This window comes from Equus quagga, chromosome 3 (genome assembly GCF_021613505.1).
Source record: "Equus quagga isolate Etosha38 chromosome 3, UCLA_HA_Equagga_1.0, whole genome shotgun sequence".
Classification (NCBI taxonomy): Eukaryota; Metazoa; Chordata; class Mammalia; order Perissodactyla; family Equidae; genus Equus; species Equus quagga.
In genome coordinates, this window is record NC_060269.1 from 142,167,171 (window position 1) to 142,184,398 (window position 17,228).

General features: G+C 43.9%; 1 long non-coding RNA gene across 1 annotated transcript; it reads left to right on the top strand.

Moving 5' to 3' along the window:
- The first annotated feature begins 14,196 nt into the window (after positions 1-14,196).
- Positions 14,197-17,005, top strand: LOC124237610 (uncharacterized). Its single transcript, XR_006888043.1, has 3 exons — positions 14,197-14,566; positions 16,037-16,179; positions 16,893-17,005. It is a non-coding gene; the product is annotated as an uncharacterized LOC124237610 (long non-coding RNA).
- Positions 17,006-17,228: the final 223 nt, after the last annotated feature.

Below are 17,228 nucleotides of genomic sequence, written 5' to 3' on the forward strand. Positions count from 1 at the left end.
GCAGAAAATTGCTATTCAACTATAACACATGGTTGCAGTCATCACTGCCATCCTCAGGAAGGAGTCATCCTTTCTGATGCTTTGGGGTGACAGAAAGCAGGGTGGGGGCTTGTGTTCACCACAGTTCTGATGGTGACTCGGGCAGGGGATATTTTGAAGTGCTCTGAAAGCAAACTTCTAGGCTCTTGTTAGAAAATTAACAGAAAGCCTGTGGGTAAGGCTCATTCCACAGTGCCCCAGTATCTTTGGGTGACAGTTTGGCTTTTTAAGTGCTTTCACATAATAATAACTACCACTTACATAAGTACTAACTGTATGGCAAACACCATTCTAAATGTTTTGTGTATACTAACCAGTTTAATCCTCACAACCATCTGGCATAGGGTCTTTGCTTTTCCCTGTTTTGAATAAGAAATCTGAGGCATAGACGAGTTTTTGTCCTAGGTCATGCAGCTCATAGGAAGCAGAGATGGGGTTTGAACCCAGGAAGTCTGGCTCTCGAATCTGAGCTCTTAATCATGATGCCGAGTTGCCTCCTAAATTTAGTCTTCACAATGACCCTTGAAGTAGTCAAGATAGATGTTATTATTGTCCCGTTTTTGGATAAGAAACTCAAGTTTCGGTGAACTGAAGTGACTCAGCTGAATTAAAGTCAGTGTTCCAGGGCCTGTCAAACCGAGTGCAAATCTCTCTTCTCTGCACTAGACTTTGATTAATTCTTCTTATTGCCAGGACACAGAGGCAAGCCAAAGGGCTTCATGTGTACAGTGCCAGGCTGTAATATCCAGTTACATATTACCTCCTGCGGGGGGTGGGGTGTCATCTTCCCGTATAAAATTTTTCTGAGCCCCAGAGTTGCTCAGTGCGGGGGTAGAGGGTGTCCTGGGGGAGGGACATCAGTGGGATCTTGCCTGAAACCTACAGCCACGGCCTTGGAGGGACTGGCCCCACAAAGATAGGGGATACACAACTGCCTTTAAAAATTTCCCCGAGGATCATAAATTGTGAGCCCATGTTGACAACTCAGTGGAAACTACACTTTGCCTTTCTGAGGATATATGTAAGCAAGCCAGGTTTCTAAACAAAGGGGCTTTTTAGCCAGGAAATTTGCAGATGCTATTTATTTTCCTATCTCACAGCAGATGTGTAGCCTATCTTTCAGGAAGGAACACAGGGACCTTGGCATTCCTTGCTTTCAAGATCAATGGTCCCCATCTACAAGCCCATCGTGCTGAGGAGAAGGAAAAATACAATCGCCTCATACCCCATTGTGGGCCTTCGGAGGGTTTCCCACAACAGTCACAAAACTAGTAATTGATGGGGCCAGCCAGGAGCCCAGGGCTCTGGATCTCTCATCTGTTACTATTTCCATGCCCTCCCAGTGCCTCTTTTGAACTTTTGAAAATAATTTTAATGTAATTGCTCAAAGTCCTTCTGCAGCAATACAGTCACCTCAACTGTTTCTCTAGCCCATAGCTTTTCAGTATTTGGTTTGCCACTTTCAACTCCTTTTATCCCAATTTTCCTCTGTAAAATAAAACCCATTTCATGGGGCTGCTGTGAGGCCAATGAATTACTGCATATAATACACACGGTAAGTGCTCAGTAAGCACCAACTCTTACTGTTGTTAGAACGGGGAAGGGAAATGACATCTTCTGAGGATCTGCTGCTACATGCATTGGGCTGGACAGTCAGCATTGGTTATATCATTTGACTCCTGAGGATAACCTTCTGAGGTTGGTGCAATTGATGTTATTTAATTGGAGTTGAGGAATCTGGAGTTTTGAGACTTGATGGACACTTATAAAGGTCACATAGTGTGGTCTGTCTGTAAGGACCATGTGATTTCCACTCCTCTCTGCCTCCCCTAGGTGTACCGAGCTGGAAGGTGGCTATGAGAAGGGTTTAGTAGGAATCCAGGTTATAACCCAGTTCCCCAACTGTGACATTTAAAAATATAGATGAAAAGTTTGAAGATATTAATTCTGAAGACATAGAAGTTGATATATACATCAATAGGGTATACAATAAGAAAAATTGTGGAATTTGGAAATGCTTTTTAAAGGTCAATTTAAGATCAAAAGTGTTTTGAATTATGATGTGTTGAGGTTCCATAACTGAGAGATGTTATTAAAGGGTGTGATGGGTGTAAAGATGGTGTGAAACAAAGTAGGTGAGTGGCTGCTCTGAGTTGAGATGCTATAAAATCCCCTCACTTGGGCTTCACTGGAAGGCTCGAGATTTTCATTTCCGTACCTTCTCTCATTTCAAGGCTGCAAACATTCTTGGCATGAAAGCCCTGTTCTTTGTCATGGGTCTGCTGTAACATGTGGATGTGAACTTGGCTCGGAAAGAACCGCTCCCAGGAGCATCCTGTGAAAGCAGTGGATCCGCAGAGAAGGAAAGACTAGAAGCCATCACCTCAGGGAATGCTTAACCAATTACCTGGGACGGGTTGGGCTGAAACCAGCGCATCCAGACAAGTCTGACATATGCTAGATGATCAGAGAACGGCCCCATGGCTGGTGCTCCCAGAGGCCTTTCCTCAGCTCACAGTGTTGGTAGCCTGTGCATCCAGAGAGCTTGTCACCACTGCTCTCTCCTGGGATGGTTCTCATCCCAATATAGCAACAAACTCAATTGTCACAGTCCATTTCTCTTACAGACTTGCAAATTCTCAGGCTCCCTAAGTGTGGGCTCATATGGGCCTAGTTCATTGATTATCTAATTTCTCCAAATACCCTAGTGAGCAAAAGGATATAGTTCTGTACAAAATAGACAGTATCTTTTCACTCATTTCTTCAGTTCTTCACTGATTCTTTCCAGGAAAAAGTATTTGAACCCCTTCCCTCTTTCTAGTCCTAGCCACTAGAAGCTCTCAAATTCCTCACGGGAAGCTGACCGCAACTTCAAATGCGGTAATTGTAGGAAGGAAGAGAACTGACAACAGAGTATTATTCTACAGAAGGGATAGATGAAATCAGCCTGGGAGAGCATGGAGGAGCGAGGGAAAGGGCAAGGAGGTGTTCCAACTGGAGCCCAGAGACTCACCACGGGAGCAGGGTAAGGACATGAAAGGCTAACAGGGGCAGCTGCTTCTCCTGAAGCCAGCTCAGTTAGGATCCATTTGTCCCATAATGAGTTTACTTAAAATTCAACCCACTTCTTTCCTCAAAATTTTTATTTGAAAATTTTTCACCCTCTCAGATTCACATTTTTCTTTAACTGAATCGTTTGAGAGAACGTTGCAGGCACCTGTCACCTTGGCTGAATATTCCAGCAGGGGTCTCCTGAGAACAAGGACATTCTACGACATAACCACAACATCATTAGCATGCTATTTTTTTTTTTAACATTTTTGCCTACTTTTGAGGAGCTATGATTTTCTAGTCTTTCCAGAATTTTAGGAACTGTAAAAATAAAACAAATGAAAGCAAATAGATGGTTTAAATTATCAACAAATTTGAAAGGAAGGTGACTGAAGTGTTCAAAAGTAAATGAAATCAAGCACTCTATGGATAACAGACAACAAAACACTCCTTTACTGGATGCAATGCTGTAAATTGGTTTAGAGAGAAAGGATACAGAAATTCAAACAACTTCGATGTGGGTTGAGCTCAGGTGCATCTTGCTGCCAGAGGAAGGGTGAGGCTGCGGTGGCTGAGGGTGGGTGGGCCAAGGGGACCCTCAGCTGCCCTGCCCAGCAGTTCAGATTTGATCCTGAAGGTGATGTGAGAGGAAAGTTTTAAACAGGTCGTGACATGTTTCAGTATATACTTTGGAAAGACGCTCTAGCATCTCGGCGTGGATGGATGGAGAGGCTGTGGGAGGGGGCAGGATGGCCATGAATGAAGCTTTAGAAATTGCAGGAGGGAAGATAAGGCCTTGAACCAGGACGAGAGGACCGGCCAGGAAGGACGTTACTGTTGCAAATCAGAGGAAACCAACCATCTGCTTCAGGCCCTCTGACCTTCTGGAAAATTACTGAATTGTGTCAAAATTACAAAAATAAACCCTAGAGTTCTCAATGATGCCTTTCCTGCATCATGGAGAGAACGGCTAATACTGCTTCTTGGCACATACCTTATTTTCACATAGACATATTCCTAATAATAAAAAGCTCTTGCAGTGTTCCAGGAATGTGGGATTGCTTTATTTGGTTTGCTTTCACTGCATTCTTGAAATCTAATTTTTTTGGGGGGGGGGGTAAGGAGAAAAGGAGTAGGAATATTACCTAACTTTGTACAATTAGCAAGTAAATTATGGTGGGATTAGATGTTGACTTTTTTTTAGCCATGTATCACACAAGATACCACTTGTGGAGCCCAATATACCTTCATATTTATTCAGATAATTTCCAAGTTTCAGTTGAAGAAGTAAATAAGAAAACACCCTGAGGACCAACGGCATCCTTAAAGGTAACATGTATGATTTTGAACCGGAAAAAGTGTTGTAGGTAGACAAGCAAAGATCCTCCTTCTCTAATTAATGCTGCTCTAAATTAGCAATTACCATCATTATCAGTGTATTGATTGTATATGGAAAATGTGTTTGCTCATTACACACTCCCAGATTCTGTGTTCTGGAGTCTGTGCTGCATGGAGTACATACCTGGGAGAGTGGCAAGGTCAGGGCTGGGATGGGGTGATCTTGGAACTTGCAGGAACTTGTGCTGGGGGAGGCGCGGGGCTGAGAGGAGCCTGCAGTACTTGCTGTTGGGAAGCAGAGCCAGCGATGGAAGACTGGGAGTGAGGGAAGAGCTGTCACAGGTGCACGGGCTCCACAAGGTCATAGAATCCACTGGACTCCACTGTAGGGAGTGGGATGCAATGGAGCAGGGGGAGAGTGGGAGAGACAGGGCAGTCAAGTCAAGAGAATGAGTTTGCTTATTTCTAGCAGGATGCTTGCTCTACCACCATGGATGATTTGCCTAGGTGGGGGTGGGAGTGTGGAGGGGCTGAAGCAGGTTAGACATATGGGAATTTCCAAAATTGAACAATATCATAAACAAGCAATTGTTTTGCTCAAGCATATAGACATCATACGTGTGTTCATATTTCATTTCACAATAATCCCTTGTATTAGTTTCCTAGAGTTGTTGTAACTAATTACCATAAATGTGGTAGCTTAACACAAGAGAAATTTATTCTCTCACAATCCTAGAAGTCAGACATCTGAAATCAAAGTGTCAGCAGGGCCGTGCTCCCCCTGAAGGCTCTGACGGAGAATCCCTCCTTGTCTCTCCTACACATTGGTTGTTCCCAGCAGTCTTTGGTCCTTCTTGGCTTGTACATGCAACACTTCAATCTTTGCTCCATCATCACAAGGCCTTCTTCTCTTTGTGTATCTCTGTGTGACCTCTCCTCTTAAAAGGAGACCAGTCATTGGATTTAGGGCCCATGCAAATCCAAGATGGTCTCATCTAGAGATCATTAATTGCTCTGCAAAGACCCTATTTCCAAATAAGGCCACACTCACAGATACAGGGGTTAGGACTTGGACATATGTTTTTGGGGCCACTATTCAACCCGCTAGGCTCCTGTTACCAAGGGTAAGAATGAGATACTGTTTGTCTGTTGAACACATGTGTTAGACTCTGGGCAAGGAGGAAAAAGGATGAATAAGACACAGGATGTGCCCACACATTGCTCACAGTCTAGCAGGCAGAAAGTAGGCAAAGCTGCAGGCAAGCCCTTCTCATCCAGTGTGGCGAGGCCCAGGGGAAGGTGTGCGCAAGTTGCTAAGACAACCCAAGAGGCAGTACCTGTCTCAGCCTGGGGGCTAGGGCTGGGATGCGCTTGAAGTGTTTCTGAAGGAAGTACAGGCAGAAACGAGCTGCACACGGTGAAGGAGGTGAGGGAAGGCTTTCCAGGTGGCAGGTCTAACAAGTGCAGAAAGACAGACAGAGGAGACAGAAAGAGAGAGTGGTACAGTCCCTGAGCTGTGGGTCTGATTGGAAAACAGGGTCTGAGGCGGGGTGGTGAGAGGGGGGGCAGTGAGGTGAGGACGGAGTCAGCCAGGAAGAGCCTGGCATGTCACATAGGAGGAGGGGTTGGGGTGTTGCTTTGAGAGCAGATGGGAAACCAACGAAATGCCCTGGAAATTACGAGTGCTCTCAAAATGTGAATAACGCTACTAATACTTTTTGACGTGTGCTGGACACTTACACTTAGTATAAGAAATTAGCTTTGCTGGAAATGTGTTTTTGGCACTAGAAGGAAAATATGAGTGTTTTGATATTGCTAACATTACTCTTCCTAATCCGCCTGACATTAAATTCAAGAAAAAAAATGTGTACGAGGAATGACTGGAAATGATTCCCCTCCCCCGGTAGGAGAGAAAATTCAAGAAGGCAGATGGGAAGCTGTGGTTCTATCCAGACAGGACAGAGTACCAGTGTAGGGGCTGGTGAGGTGGGTTAGGCTTTGGGAGATCTCCAAGTCAAGGCAAGGGGTCAAGGTGGGGTCGTGGGTCCTCACAGGGCAGCTGGGCTTGTTATGGAGAGAGATTCAAGCTCAAGCTTCTTGCTTGGCTTGGATCAATGTGGCAGACTGGAGTTGCTGATCTCCATTATTTACAGTTATGACTATCCACCCACTTAGCCAAACTTGGACTCTAGGAGTAAACCTTTAAGAACCATCTCCCATCCCCCTCACATCCCACCTCCTGTTGCTCCCTAAGTTGTGTTGATTTTGCCTCTGATCCCTAGTCTCCACTCCCTATTGCCATGGTGTGGTCCAGGCACAGACAGCTCTCCCATGGGTGTGGTTCTCTTTTCCTAACTGGTCCTCACACTGTCAGTTGCTCTTTGGCTCCGATCCACCCTCCATATAGCAGCCAAAGTGGTCTTTCTACAACACAAATCTAATCCTTTCTCTCCTGTTCATTCTCCACCCCATGGCCTCTGCCTTCTCTCTGCTCCTAGCTCCTACCCCTCCTCCCAGTGCAACCTGTGATCCAGACAACCCTGACCTTGCCCAACTCCCAGAGTGAAGCCTGCCCCTTGACACATCTGCACTGTTTCCCATTCTACTGCCTCTGCCAGATTCTCCATTCATCTTCAGGACCAGCTCAAGTGTCCCCTCCTGCAGGAATCTGTGCTCTATCAATGCCACTGTCATCATCTATGTGCTAATCATCACACCTACAATATGCTATTGTAATCATCTATTTGTGATCCATCTCTCCCACTGGGCGGTGGGTACCATGGGGGCAAGACTCCCTTTCCTTTACCTCGTCTTCAGCCGCCAAATTCCTGACCTTTGATGATGGCTCAGTGAGCAACAGATGAGTAAAGGGTGAATATTTGTCTTCTAAACAGGCAGCTTTACAGTACCAACTTTAAAATACGCTATGTGAGAATGCCTGGGTCCAAAGCACACCAGGAGAGACCCCTACTCTTCTGGCATCATGCTTTTGATGTTGATTCTTCTGTTGCTGCCGTATAAAGCTGTGCTGTCCATTTCAGGAGCCACTAGCCTCATGCGGCTAATGGGGCCTTGAAATGTGGCCAATCTGAAATACAGGTTGTGGTCTAAGCATAAAATATTCCCTACATTTTGTTTGAAGACTTAGTACAAAAGAAAGAGTGTAAAATATTTCACTAATAATTTTTAGATTGAGTTCACGTTCAGGTGATAATATTTGGGTATATTGGGTTAAATAAAATATATTATTAAAATTAATTTCACATATTTCTTTATACTTTTAAAATACAGCTGCTTGAACATTTAAAATTATATATCTGGCTTGCATTATATTCTTGTTCGACATCACCCATATAGAGCCTGCCCATGGTAAGAGTAAATATTTAAATTGTTACAGCAACATATTTTTTTACTGGTTTGAAATGTTTTTGTTCATTGCAAAGTATTTTGAAAGTATAATGATCAAAAATAGAAATCTTCAGTGGTGTCATCTGTCTGAGATAAGCAGATACGCATTCGGGGGATATTTTCTTCTATTATCCTTTTATATTATAAAACAACATTGAAACCATACTACATATCTTCTTGAGCACTAAGCTTTTTTTCACTTACAATTATGTTGTAAGTATTTTTACCATGTTATTAAATATTGTTAGAGAAAATGATTTTGATGAGTGCTGAGTATTCTGGTAGGGGTTCAGGGTGCCTCACATCTTTTCTCATCTCTGAGTTTCTGACCAGTGGAGTGCACACCTAGCGATCAATAGCCAACGATGAATGAAGAACTCTTTTATTAAGTGATGCTCAGGCAAGCTCCCAAGAACCCATCTTTCATCTCCTGGTGAAAGATGGATTGGAGAACATAGCTTCGGCCTGAAGCTGAATCTTGAGACCTGCATCACAGTGTGTGCGCGTGTGCGTGTGTGTGTGTGTGTGTGTGTGTGTCTGTGAGAGAGGATGGAGTGCCTTCCCCATGGGCTGCAATGCAAGTAGAGAAGCAGAAATATTACTCTACTCCCAACATACTCCAGATAGTTTTAGTTCAAGCTGGGCTGTTGCAAACTGTCTTGAGTCACTTTGGCTGTACAGAGTTGTCATATTGTTTTGGTAGATATAAGTTAACTCCAAGGATCATAGGCAGGTGAGAGCCATGGTCCCCTCCCCCATGACCTTGCTACCAGCTGACATGTTACCATGAAGTTACAGTGAATTCTGCTGCCTGTGCAAACATTTATTAAAGCAGGACCCACAGCAGTCATGGGTCTGAGCTCCTAATCTCGGTGAAGCTCTAGCTCTCCACTCTCTGACATTATTAAGAGCACCTTGGAAGAAAGGTTTACTGCAGGCAGATGCAGCAACATGCCTTCGAGAGGCGGGATTAGCCAGCTTTCCAGTTGGATCAGGAATAGGAGTCCCTGTCAAGTGGTGAAACACAGTATTAAAATGAGATCAAGCCAGGGTGTCCCACGGAGGTAGACTGTTGGGGTCTACAGATTTTTATACTCCATTTGTGCTGTAGTGGAGATAGCTGTGTGGTAGTTTGAGCCAATCTGCATGTCTGAACACTATTCATTTCAACACTGAAAGTTATTGCAAATATCCCTTATGCGAAATGGATAAACCTTGTATTTTAGGCTCAGAATTTGATATTTGAAGTGATTGTCATGGAATTTCTGGAGTTGGGACTTCCTATTAGGGTCTTTCAAATGGTAATGAACACTCCTAGGGGGTATATTTCTGATAAGGGTTCTTCAAATGTTAACTAACTTACCTTTTGGGGCAGATTGAAACTAATTTACACACACACACACACACACATATTATTCTTGTTATACAGATGTACTTTAAAATAAATCATAGACATTATAACATGAAAAGTCTGAAAAATTTGGAGGATTGTACAATCCTGAACCCACTTTTTAAAGCCTTTAAAATTGAAGTTGGTCTAGAAACATTGTAAGAACAGGTTTATTAATGGGTTTCCTGGTTCAAACTGTGGATTTATTGTCAAAATAAAATAAATCGAGCTGGAATAGCTTGATGCATGAACTATTTTCTAGTTTTTCTCTTCCTAGCCCATTATAGTATTTATTTATTTATTTTTTTTTAGTGTCAGATATTTGGGGAACAAGGGGTTAAGCTGCTCAAAAAATTATGTTAAAAACACAAAATAAAATAAAAGATCCCCCCCAAACAATAAAATGAATTAACAATGGTAGGAATATGAAAAATAAAGTCCATAGCTTCTCTTTCCAGGCGAACTCACTTTGCCATCTACAGCTGCTGTCGTCCAGGCTTTACCTGTCTTTTTGAGGATGTGCAAGGAGCACTCGCTGCTGTTTATTTCTGCTAACCCAGCTCGATCTGGGATTTCTGGGGTGGGCGTGGGCATATTCTTTTATGAACTGAGTAATTAGTCCATCTGGTTCTCTTCCCAGAAAGGTGCTGGGACTGGAGAATTAACCTCATACTCATTTCACAGGGCTGTTGTGGGAGTTAAGAGAGAAAGTTTATGAAAGTGCTTTGTAAACTGTAAAGAGGTATTTATTTACCATTATTATGATTACTGATAGCTTCATAAACCCTTTCTCTACATGATCTGACTACTTGTGTGCATTTTATTAACGGGTAATATGTCTCTACAGACGCTCACGTTTCTGAGGTTTATGTTTTAATCAATGGATACACATTGACACCTCCTAGCAGCCGTGGGCTCAGTGTTGGCACCAGCTACGACTCTGGCCCTTGAGGTCCCTCAATGTGGTTGCAGAAACAAAGCACACACCGACACATTTAGAGAACAAGGCAGCGTATGCTTACATGTCCATTTGCTATTTGGTTTAAAGAATTAGAGAAAGGAGATTCTGGAGGCCAGATTAGTCGGTCACATATTCCAAGTGGTTCATTTTCATTTTAAATATTTTTAGGAAAGCTAAAGATGCTTTATTCTACTTCACCTTCTTGCTTCTTGGGAGCTGGAAGTGGACATCTGGGATATATTTGGGGCTAGCTCCATTTTCATTTTCTTGAGCTTTCTCTAAAAACTTTCTGCGGGCCCCAAGAGCAGTGGGGTGTGTGCTGCTTCCTTGATTTGTGTCTGTTCCCTCCCTTCCCCTAACGACCGCCTCAGGTCATCTGATTTCCTGTTCAGAGAGCCATTCCTCGGGGTGGAACCTTTTGCCTTAATCTGTTACAACCAACTTCAAACCATTTTCTGCTCTGTTGTTTGGTGCTTGATGAGTCTTTTGCTGATTTCGTGACAGCTTTTGGCCCAGTTGAAATCCCTGTTTATGTCCAGAAAGAAGTGTTATGTAAGTTACAGAGAAATTGGAAAATTTTCTGAATGGATGCTCAGGCGACACCACAGATGATCCAGGAAGCGAGGAGGGGTGTGAGGGAGTGTGTGTGTGCGTGTGTTGCAATGTGGTGTCGGGAAACAGAAATGGGTTTGAGGTTCTCTCTCCTCTTTGAAATCTGATTATACTCTCTGAGGTTTCTTAAATCGCTTGTACATTCAATGTGTGCCCCCAGGACCTCAGACTCATGAAACTTAATAAAGATGGAACTCTTAAGACTAATAGTGATTTTTTTTCCTGAGGAAGATTGGCCCCGAGCTAACATCTACCTCTATTTGCTTGAGGAAGATCGTCGTTGAGCTAGCATCCATGCAAATCTTTCTCTATTGTATGTGGGGTGCCACCACACTGTGGCTTGAAGAGCTGTGCTAGGTCCATGCCAGGGCTCTGAAACTGTAAACCACGGGGCACAAAAGTGGAGGGTGCAAAAGTGGAGGGCGCGAACTTAACCACTATGCAGCTGGGCTGGCCCTGACTAATAGTGGTTTTTAAAGCTTTATTATTCTTTTGATAAAAAACAAGGCCCATGAGAACTAAGCAACAGGCTCCCTACAGCCCATTTATAGGAGTCTACTTTTTGGCAGGTATATGTAAGGTTAAAAAATCTCCTCACAAATCTCTTCTGGTCACTCTTTCCCAACCCACATCACTTGACAGTAGAAGGAGGGAGCATTAGCAGAAAGTGGGAGTCAGCTTGCACTGCCTTATGTGCAGACGTCTGCCCTTTGAAGTCTCCTGCAGCTGCCTTCTCGAGAGTTCTTGGCCTCTTCTGACATTGACTGCCAATGCGGGAGCCCTGGAGAAGCTGGGCTTTTCTAAACATCTTGGCATCAAAGTGTATCCTGGATATTCTCTCACGCCTTTGTCATCACAGACCTGAAGAATAGCCACCTCAGACAGCCACCGGGTCACTCCCAGCATGGCATTATCAGAGCTGATTTTCTTCTCCTTTGTATGATCATTCACTAGCTGTCACCCCCACCAGGATGCCACTCCCTGAGGGTAGGGACCTTGTCTCTTGTATCCTGCTAGAACAGGGCCTAGCACATTGTGGCCACTCAATAAGTAGTAGTTGGATGAATTCCAAATGTAAACAGAGTCTGCCTTTCAACCCAGGGGAAGGGAAAAAGCATTCTAAGACCATCAGGGGATGTAGGTTTCACTGGGCTGCTCTATTTCATGGTAAGGAACTGAGAAGTGGCACTAGCATCTTGACAAATGTGACTCTGAGGGGTCCCTTGAAGCGTCACATCATTGGCTGGGTCATGAATGCGGATCTCTCAGATTGACAAGCCAAAAGGAGGGCAGAAGTGAGGTGGGTGGTGGAGAAGGCACCCCGACAGAGGAGCAAGGTGGGGCTGGAGCAGAAGTAAGGAGGCATGTGGCCTGAGAAAACGCAGCAGCTTTTTGGGCTAAAGGGTCAATATCTTTTTTAAAAAAAGACAAACAATTTATTTTATTTTCAGATATAAATTAATACAACCTCATTGTAAAACTAAAGCAAAATATAAGTAGAAAAGAAATCAACGTTAATTTTACCACTCTGTCATAATGACTGTGAACATTTTGGTGGGTTTCCTCTCATTATTTTTTTCTCTACACACTCACTCTTATTTTGGTTTAAAATATTCGATCACATTAATGTGTATCAGTTTTGCACCCTGCTTTTTTCACTTAATGCCATTTAAAATGCTTTTTTTCCATTTAGTGTCATTAAAAATGCTTTGAAAACAACGTTTTTAGTGGTTACATAATCTTCCATCTTCTAGTTACATCATCAGCCCTATTGCTGTACAATTTGCTTCCAGGTTTTTTTCAAATTATAAGCAAGGTAATGATAACGATCTTTGCGTGTACATTACTTCCTGACTGCTTGATTATTTCATTCGGGTGGATCGCTGGAGGTGGAATTACTGGGCCAAAGGGTAGGAATCTTGAAGCATCTTGCCACGTTGCCTCCTGAAGGGTTGTTACACTCACATGGAGCGTTTCCATCTCGAGACCCTTCCTGGAACAGGGCAGCATTTGCTGGCTCTGGAGAGAACCACCTCTGGGAAGCTTTGGATCAGAATTTCATGCTTTATAAATCAGACTGATCGTAGGTTTCTCCCGCTCCCTGTGTTTATTCACTTTCTATTCTCCACAGTAATTTTAGGAACAACATTGGGAAAATTCCAGACTGCCTCCGTGGTGCTCAGAGGTGACAGCAAAGGGAATTCTGTCCATCACCAGGACGGAGCTACCAAGAGAAGGGCAGTGTCCTGCCAGGGATTATCTCGCTGATGTCAGGAGATCAAGGGAGAGGTGACACATGGGGGAAGAGTGGAGATATGACCTGGAGCAAAACCTTGGAGTTTCTAGTTTTTGTTTTAAGGAGAGTGGGATTTCCTGATGTTCATTACAACGACACCCACATTCTCTTTGATTATCATAAATAAACACCAATCATTTTTGTTTGTTTCATATAATAGGGGTCCATTTTGTTTGAAAGAAGGCCCCTTTGAGACCCTTTCTAACACTCACATTTTCTGATTCTACTGGCAGACTTTGTTATCCCATTTGATGGCCAGATTAATCAAGGCGTTCATAGGGAAAATCACTCAGAGAGTTGGCTTTGCAATTTAGTAGTTGATTGATCTTGAGAAAGTGAGTGCATTTCCCTGAGCCTCGATTATTCCATTTCTAAAATGGGAATAATAGTGCACACTCTGCAGTGCTGTTATGAGGGCGAGAACCAAACTCAAACTTTCCCTTTACTTGGGGCCCAGGCCTTGGGGATAAGCATCTAATCCACATTTGCCAAATGCTGACTTCTCCCTCTTCTCTTCCATGCTGGCTTCACACTTGCCGTGACTCAATTTAACGTACCCTGCTTGGTTTAGGCATAGAAGAGAAAAAGAGAAGTGTGTGCCTCGAGTGTTTACCTAGTGGAACTTCGGATCTGTTAGGACATGCAGCCTCATCATGGTGATTCTTCTGTAATGGCAATATTTCTTTTGCGGCCTGGGGAAAAAACTTTTTTTCCCTCCATTAAGGAACTAAAATCTGGACGCATAGAATCTCTTGGAGCCATTCTTTGGACTGCTTCCTAATTCAACCCTAACGTGCTGTGTGACCTTCGGAACCCCTTTACCTCTCAGGACCTGTGCTTCCTATAAAACAAGGTGGTTGGGCCAGGTAACATTAATGGTCCTTCCAGCTCTGCAGTTTTTAAATTCTACAAGGGTTTGAGAGTAAAACACCTTGAGTTATGTTTCTTTTCCATGGAAAAAATGACCATTATTTTAGTTGGCCACTTGGGGTCGCTAGCGATCTAAGAGACTCGCGGGTGAAAGGATAAAATGTGTGGCGCCTCAGCTAACAGATTCTGGGGGTGGTTTCTGAAATGTTCTTTTTGTCTCTCCCTTTAGCTCCAAAATTCACCCGAAGACCTGATGGCATCATTAATGTTGATTGGGCCATAAGCACGTGCCAGAGGCAGCGTGTGGAGCCGGGCCAGGGCATCCCAATGCCCACCCCGAAAGAAAAGAAAAAGAAAAGGACAAACAATAATCCTGGGGCACAACTGGCTCTCCTTTGGACTCCAACTCAAGTAGCTACAGATTGTGGCTTTGCAATTCTTTGGAAAAATAAGTCCGGCAAAACGAAATGGTGTGGGCTAAAGCATGCTTAGATGGCGGTGGAAACCTTTGTCTTGAAGAATCTGGAGTTACCAAAGGCAGAAGCATGGAAACATGCCCGCTTTGAAGAGCTGACGAGAGTCTTTCCTGGCAAACTGCCTGGTGGGCTTTGCTATTGGTTGAAGTGGGGTAGAGGCAGGCTCGAGGTCCCTGTAGAAATCAGGAGGGATCACTGGACAAGAAATAAATAAGATAACACAAAAATCTAAAAAGCTCGGTATCTGTCCACACTGGGGATAGGGTCGCAGCAGCATGCTCAGCAACAGGCCAGACCCCTTTGCAAAGAGTTGGCTGAACCTTGCCCTCTGGGTGCAAGGAAAAGTGTCTCTCCTGCCAGGAGCGCTGTGTAAACATCCTTTTCCTACAGGATCCCACGGCTTGGGGGTCCAGGGATGTGCAGAGAGAGTATCTTAATGCAGACAGATTTTGAACGCCCACTGTCCCTTTTCAGATCATAAATTACTGTTAATTCTATTTATATTTCCCCCCATTCCTCTCTTAATAGTTTTAGAAACAGTAGTTGATGACAAAATTGAGCCGCAAACGGTGTACGGGAGCCCCGCCCTGCCGGCTGGGAAGAGGCCCAGTGTTTCCTCATCCTGAACCTTCCTGCAGCAAAAGTTAAATATTGATGTGCCACAGGTGCCCTTCCTTGCTTCCTGCACCTCCCCTCCCCCACTTAGCACTTAGGAAGCAGAGCTAGAGCTTCAGTTTCTATTTAACTGGAAAGGGAAAGCTTCATTTGTTTGTTTGTTTGTTTTCCTCCCCTCCTCCAAGTCCAGGAGGCTGTGGGCAGTGGGGTCTGGGGAGGCAGCTGTTCAGAAGTAGATCCCAGCATCTCCGTGGTTTCTCCTCGCTCACTCGGGCATCATCTGGTTTTGTAGTGCACAGCCCCCCCGCGGCACTAAGCCAATTCTAATGTGAGGAGTACCCTAAGCTTGAAGTTGGTAGGGCTGGGTTTAAATCCTGGGTCAACCCATTTATTTAGCTGTGGACTTAACCTCTTAGCATCTCACTGTCTTTGTCTGTAAGATGGGGATAGTAATATCTCCCTAAGAGGGTGGTTGGGAAGATTAAATTGTGTACAGAAAGTGACTGGGGCCTGGTGGGACTTCAGGAAATGCCGGTTCTTTTCTCCCTCTTGACCTGTGCGTTCCGAGCTGGTGGCCATCGGCCATGTGTGAGTGTTGAGCACCTGAACTATGGCTATTTGCAACTGATAAGTGCTGTAAGTGTGAAATGCACATCAGATTTCAAAGACTTAATACAGAGAAAAGAATTTAAAATATATCACTAATAATTTTTTATACTGATTATATGTTGAAATAACACTTGTAAATATTCGGTTACATAAATACATTTTTAAAGTTAATTCCACCTTTTTTTTTTACCTTTTAAAAATGCAGCTATTAGAAAATTTAAAATTATGCCTGTGGCTTGTATTTGTGGCTCGCGGTTATATTTCCACTAGACTGCCCTGCCCTAGCCCTTCCGTCACCTATCCCTCTATTCAAACTCTTTCCTTCCTTTAAGCTTTATTGTCTTTAGCTCAAGTTTCACTGTCTTCATTAGGCTTTTGGTGGATCTCTCCCTTCTCTAAAATCTCCTGGAGGTTTCGTCATTGGAGAAAGTCACGTCATGTGTGTTTGTAAGCTGAATTCCAGCAGGAAAAGCACGTCAAGTGTTCAGCCCGGTGCTTGGCACATTGTAAACAGGTAGACATTATGATTCTTATTTTTCCTGTTATTATCGTGGGAGTCTGCCTACCTAGTTCAGCACGGGTTATACGCAGTCTTGGATCTGTCCTAGATTCTTTCTTGTGTGTTTGGTCTTGTTGACTACAATATCCTAGAGCACGGAGACCACATCATCTATTTCCCCCAGCTCTGTCCTTCACCCACAGGGCAGTCTGAGCACAATGAATTCTCCCCCACAATCACTCGTGGACAAAGACAGAGCCTGTTGACTGACTGACTTGGCGTCCGTCTTAGAGTCATTTGCCACAGTTTCCTTCACTCTGCAGATAGTTGTTCTTCCCGGAGTGCTTTCTCCACCTCCCCTTCTTCATGGAGCTAACTCCTCTGCGTCCTGAAAAATGATAATAGTGGTCAACACAGGTAGCACTCATATGTGCTCACCCTGTTCTAAGTAGTTTACACATAGTAACTGATGTAACCCTTACAACCACCCTGTAAGGCAAGTGTTATCGTTACTCTCTTTTTACACATGAGGAGCCTGAGACACAGAGAGATGAAGTAACTCACCCAAGTCACACAGCTAGGAAGTGGTGGGGGTGGGATTCAAGCCCAGGCAGTTTGGTCCCAGAACTCTTGGTGCTCTGAGTCACCAGGCTCAATGTCCCCTTCACCAGAAGCCCAGTCTTCAATGTACTTACTCCTTTGCCCTTTTTATCATACCTTTGTCACAGCCCTTACGCCCATGACCGGAATCCCTGGTGTGCTTGTCAGTTTCCCTCACTTGCTTGAAAGTTCCCCGAGGACCTCGGTGCCCGACGCCTAGTGAGTCCTCAGTGAACGCCCTGGAAGAAGGAGCGTGGCTTCAAGCTGCTGCTGACAGATTTTCCAAGCATCCAAAGAGCTTGGACTAACAGAAGATTTTTCTCTTGCACGTCATCATCCTGTTGTTTTTTTTTCATATCATTTATAGCAATCTGTAATCATTTTGTTTGTTTTTGTTTACTTGATTAGAAAAAAAATCTTTCCTCCTCCCAAGAATGAAGGTGAGGAACTTATCCATCTTGTTC